Raw genomic sequence first — 5183 nt, 5'->3', positions numbered from 1 at the left:
AGGAAGGACATGGTAAACATATTCTCGTTTTGTACATAACTTTTGAACCATGTATCCGTTTGTCGACTTCTTTACATGTAACTATACTATTTTGACGATTCCGGAGCTGCTCATGCACTTATCTTTACATTTCGGGACTGTTTTTTATTGGTTTTACTTCTGCCCGTAATCAAAAGTCGGGCTTAGGGTCTGAATTTCGGAAAACCGACTTTATTTTTGAGTCCGTGGGGACGTTTTACCATAGCCATGTAAATTTCGTTTCCGATTTCGTTTCCGATTTACTTGTACATGCATGGTTTGACTTCCATTTGACTTGTATAGATTGTTAGCTTATTAATAGTGTACTAATGTGCTTTAGTTTGTTTGATACAGGTTCAATGGCTCCGGATGGAGATGCTCCACCTGAAAACTCACAAGAAAACTCACAAGAAAGAGATGCTCAAGAAAGAGATGCTCCGGATACAAATGCTCCACCTGATACTGAAGCAAAAGAAGTTGCACGAGGCATCACCATTATGAAGGGAATCATTCGACATAGAGACCAAGGATTAGTATAACATTTGGAATGGAATTCTGAAAACCAACCAATTGGTCCTAATTCTGCAAAGTTGACAAGCTATATTGGTACACTTGTTCGTATGCATATTCCAGTCTCCGTAGCTAAATGGAATCTGAAAAGCGAAGAGTTGAATGCGAAAAAAAAGCGATTTGGGACGAGCTTCAGGTATATATCATATATGGTTGTTGTTATTATCTTGACGATAAATTTTTTAAATTACTTATACTAACACACTATGCATATGTTTTTTTGTAGAGGACTTTTGAGATACCAGATGAGCGTAGATGCTACATACTTAGTTTGGCCGGAAAAAGATATAAAGGGTGGAAAGCTTTTTTGACAAACACCTATCTTAAGGATAAAGATGGAAACTTTCTTGAAGAGGCACCGGGACGGCCAAAAAAGTATGAGATCTTCATTGATGAAAAAGATTGGGTTGAGTTTGTAAATCAAAGAGATGAAGATTTTCGGAAAAGGAGTGTCACAAATAGTGCGAGAGCATCAAAACCCGCGTATCCATACAAAAAAGGGCGTTTGGGATATGCACGCTTAGAGGATAAAATTGTAAGTAAATAGATGCGTTTTAATTAATTGTCTAAATGTGTTTTATTTGACGATTTTATCATTTGTGTCAATGCATAGTTAGAGGAGACTAAAAGTGAGGAAACTTCACTTCCTGTACATGTGTTGTGGAAGGAAGCTCGTGTGGGCAAAAATCAAGCTGTCGATCTCGATGTTCAGAGAGTTTATACTGAATGTGTAAGTATAATACTGTGTCTTTAATTAAATCAAATGTTTTTTAATATATAAATGATTTTTTATCTCTAATAATTATTGAAATGTAAATGAATTACAGGAGACCTTGTCGCAATCGGTGTCCACCGGTGAGGACCAGGATGATAGGAGCGTACTTAGTAGAGCACTAGATGCTCCTGAGTATCCCGGTCGGGTGAGGGGTAAGGGTCATGGTGTGACTCCAACCTCTTTTTACAAGCATCCTAGGAGAAGAAATCCTACCAATCAAGAAGTGTTGCAAAAATTGCAGGAATTGCAAGCACAAGTCTCTGAATTGCAAAGAGATAAAGATATGTATATGAGAGAAAAGTGCAATACTGCATCGGTGAAAGAAACTAGTGATAAAGCTAGTTTCAACTGTCAAAGAAAACTTCCCGAGGTAATTATAAATTTCTTTTCCTTACAAATTGTTCTATTTTATTAACGATAATGACTTTATATTTACTATTGGTTTAGGGCATTTCTTCTTGCCAACTATACTTATCGTCACCGTATTATCGCCTAGTTGGCAAGGGAAAAGTGCACAACACTGTGGGAGATTTACTTCACCATAGACCGCTCCCGGATGGACACCTGAAAGTATCAGTTGATGTTGTATTAGATCATGATGCGGTGCTACCGGTACCTGACATGGTCTCAGAGACAACATTGATGCGAGATGCAATAGGGTCATTTGTTGCATGGCCCTCGGAGCTCATTATCATTGGTGATGAGGTATATTCAAAACCATTATGAATCATTTAGTTTTCGAATGTCAATTCTGCACCGTTACGTTAATTATTTTTTACATTTTAATTTTAGACTGCTCCTACAAAACCCGCAATTAAGGGCAAAGGGATTTTACAGGAGGAGGAGTCTGTTGCATCACTAAAAGAGGTATATTTAAGGTGTTAATATATAATTTGAATCTAAAACTGCATGATTTTATATTTTATCGATCGTTATATGATTTTTAGGCATCTGCTCGGGGGTCACAACAAGTGACACAGGTCGTTCGTAGCGTACCACCTAAGGGTCCTCCGAAGCAAGCGGAAAAAAAGGTGGTGCTTTTGTGCCTCGATACCGGACGACGCTCGGAACACTTGTTGATATGTCCGATTTGAAGGAAGGTGCTCTCCGTCAAATCAATATGGAGGAAGGTATCTTTGGTGTTGAATTCATGTCACATATTGCAATAGATGACTTGGAAGAGATTTTTACGTAAGAACAACTAGGCGTCGCTAATATGCACTCGTACATCCGGTAATATTCACTCATCCAATATATTATTTAATTAGTCGAACAATTTATTTACACATAATGTTTATTATGTTTTTCACTCATCCAGTAATATACACTAATATGCATTCATACATCCGGTTATTCACTCATCCGCTAATATGTTTATAATGTTTTTATTTAAGGTTGTTGCATGACAGAGTGTTGCGCGGGACTGCATTGTCAAACAGATTCCGTTTCGTGTCTTCCGCCCATTGCAGCGGAATGACAATTGCTTCGGAACCGGAATCAATTAAACAGCGCTTAGTCGATAGATTCATGTCATCCGGCAATACAGAAAGTCTGATTCTTTGGGCGTATAATACCCGACCAGTAGGGTTAGTTTCTCATTCTTGGTTCATTTAATCTTTGTTTCTTTTGCGTAGCAAAATTTTCATATAACCTATTGTTTTAATTTATAGAGCACACTGGTTGTTGCTTGCTATCATCCCGATAAGAGAGGTTGTATATTTTCTGAATTCGGTAGATGGTGAGTGGAGCAATTATCCGGCTATGAAGGAAATTATTGATTTGTAAGTGGGATCGTTCTAAATATTCTTGTATATTTATATATTTAATTATTCGTGAGATTGATCTAAATATATGCTTTTATATTTTTGTTAGATCAATACAAGTGTTCCGAAGTCAACGAGACGCACATGTATCCCGGACTAAATCAAACAACATTACTTGGATCAAAGTGCAGGTACATTATTTTTCACAATTTTGCTTATAATATTTATGCTACTTGATAAAACAAGACAACTATAAAATCTTATTTGTTTTTCTATGTAGTGTCCGATACAGCGGAACAGTTCAGACTGCGGATACTTTGTTTGAGGTTTATGAAAGAAATCCTTCAAATGAATCAATTAGAGATTCCAATCACGGTATGGATTTATAACTTAATTAGATAACTTCTTATAATTTATTACATTTAACTAAATCATTCATATTATGTTTTTATTCTGTAGTACTTTGACGAATTCCGTGCTGCTTCTTACACGAAACTTAAGTTGGAAGAAATCAAAGAGGAATTGTGTCAATTTTATATTCATCAGCTATTCATATAGTAGGATTTGTGTCGATTTGAAGAGAATATTATAGTACTCTAGGATATATGGTTACTAACTTTGTTCATATTGTTGCCAATTAATATTTGAAGTATAATATTGCTGATGTTAGAGATTTAGTTTGATTGACATAATGATGTATATATATAATTTTGGATATTATAATGGTATTATATTAGTATATATATAGTCCTACCTATGGTTGAAAATATATCATCGAAAATATATTACAGGTCGAAAATATTACAGGTTGAAAATATATTACAGGTCGAAAATATTACAGGTCGATCTGGGAGGCTGTAATTATAGGCTGCACTTTAAAATATCTCATTTAGCAACGACAGCGCTTTTAAAAAGGGCTCTTAAAGGTCCACATACGAAAGCGCTTTGTTACAAAAAGCGCTGCCAAAGATTAAAAAAAAGAAAAAAAACGCAACCTACCAAAGCGCTTTTGGAAAAGCGCTCTAGTAGGGGGGGCTACCAGAGCGCTTTTTCCAGCAAAAGCGCTCTTATAGGGCGTCTACCAGAGCGCTTTTTTCAGAAAAAGCGCTCTTATAGGGGGTCTACCAGAGCGCTTTCTGTAAAAAGCGCTCTTATAGGGGGGTCTACCAGAGCGCTTTTTCTGGAAAAAGCGCTCTTTATAGGGGGGTCTACCAGAGCGCTTTTAAAAGCGCTTTCGTAACCTACGCCAGCGCTGGCTTTGGCAGCGCTTTAAAGCGCTGTTAAAGGCCAAAAAAGCGCTTTTGTTTGTCTTCCGTGTTGTAGTGACACCATTATTTTAAATAACAGCACATTTAGATCATGATAAAATTATTTAACTAAAAAATATATACCGTGTACTCGTTCTCTAAAATCAAAGTTATTACTCTCTCTGTTACAAAATAAATGTCACATTTAAAAAAAATTGTCCTAAAATACTTGTCACTTTACATTACCAATGCAATTTTATATTTTTTATTCCAATTGTACTCTCTAATAAATACTCTTAATTTATTGTTTTCTTACTTAATATTAATGTTATTTCGAATACGCTAATAATTAATCAGAATAATTTGGTAAAATCACCATTCTCTCTTTCATTTATTATTTTTTCTTAATTTATGTGAAGTGAGCCATCGCGACAAATAATTTGAAACTGAGGGAATAATAAATTTAAGGCATTAATTTAAATTTATATTGCATTAAGATAATTGTCCATATGAGTATATAGATGCAGTTTTACAATTTTTTATAAATATTTTTAACAATTTTTAATACTACGGTTTAACAATAACATATTGAGTTGTTAGTGTCAATTAATGCCAATATTAATTTTAGCTAAACAATTAAATTATTTTAGAATTTTTATTTTGAATCAAGGGATATTTTATTAATTCAAAAAACTGTCTAATTACATAGGTGATCAAAGATCCAACCATCCAAAAATAACCAACATCACTAACTAACTAACACATTAAGGAAGCTATGTGTTTTCTTAGATTGGGGGAATACCACCCTCT

The 5183-nt window shown here is 35.0% G+C and overlaps 1 long non-coding RNA gene across 1 annotated transcript; it reads left to right on the top strand.

Annotated features, from left to right (window-relative positions):
- The first annotated feature begins 2666 nt into the window (after positions 1–2666).
- Positions 2667–3355, top strand: LOC131599336 (uncharacterized). The gene is made up of 3 exons (XR_009282706.1): positions 2667–2949; positions 3034–3144; positions 3236–3355. It is a non-coding gene; the product is annotated as an uncharacterized LOC131599336 (long non-coding RNA).
- The last annotated feature ends 1828 nt before the right edge of the window (positions 3356–5183 follow it).

This window comes from Vicia villosa, linkage group LG4 (assembly GCF_029867415.1).
Source record: "Vicia villosa cultivar HV-30 ecotype Madison, WI linkage group LG4, Vvil1.0, whole genome shotgun sequence".
Lineage (NCBI taxonomy): Eukaryota > Viridiplantae > Streptophyta > Magnoliopsida > Fabales > Fabaceae > Vicia > Vicia villosa.
This window is presented reverse-complemented; position numbering and strand designations above follow the sequence as displayed.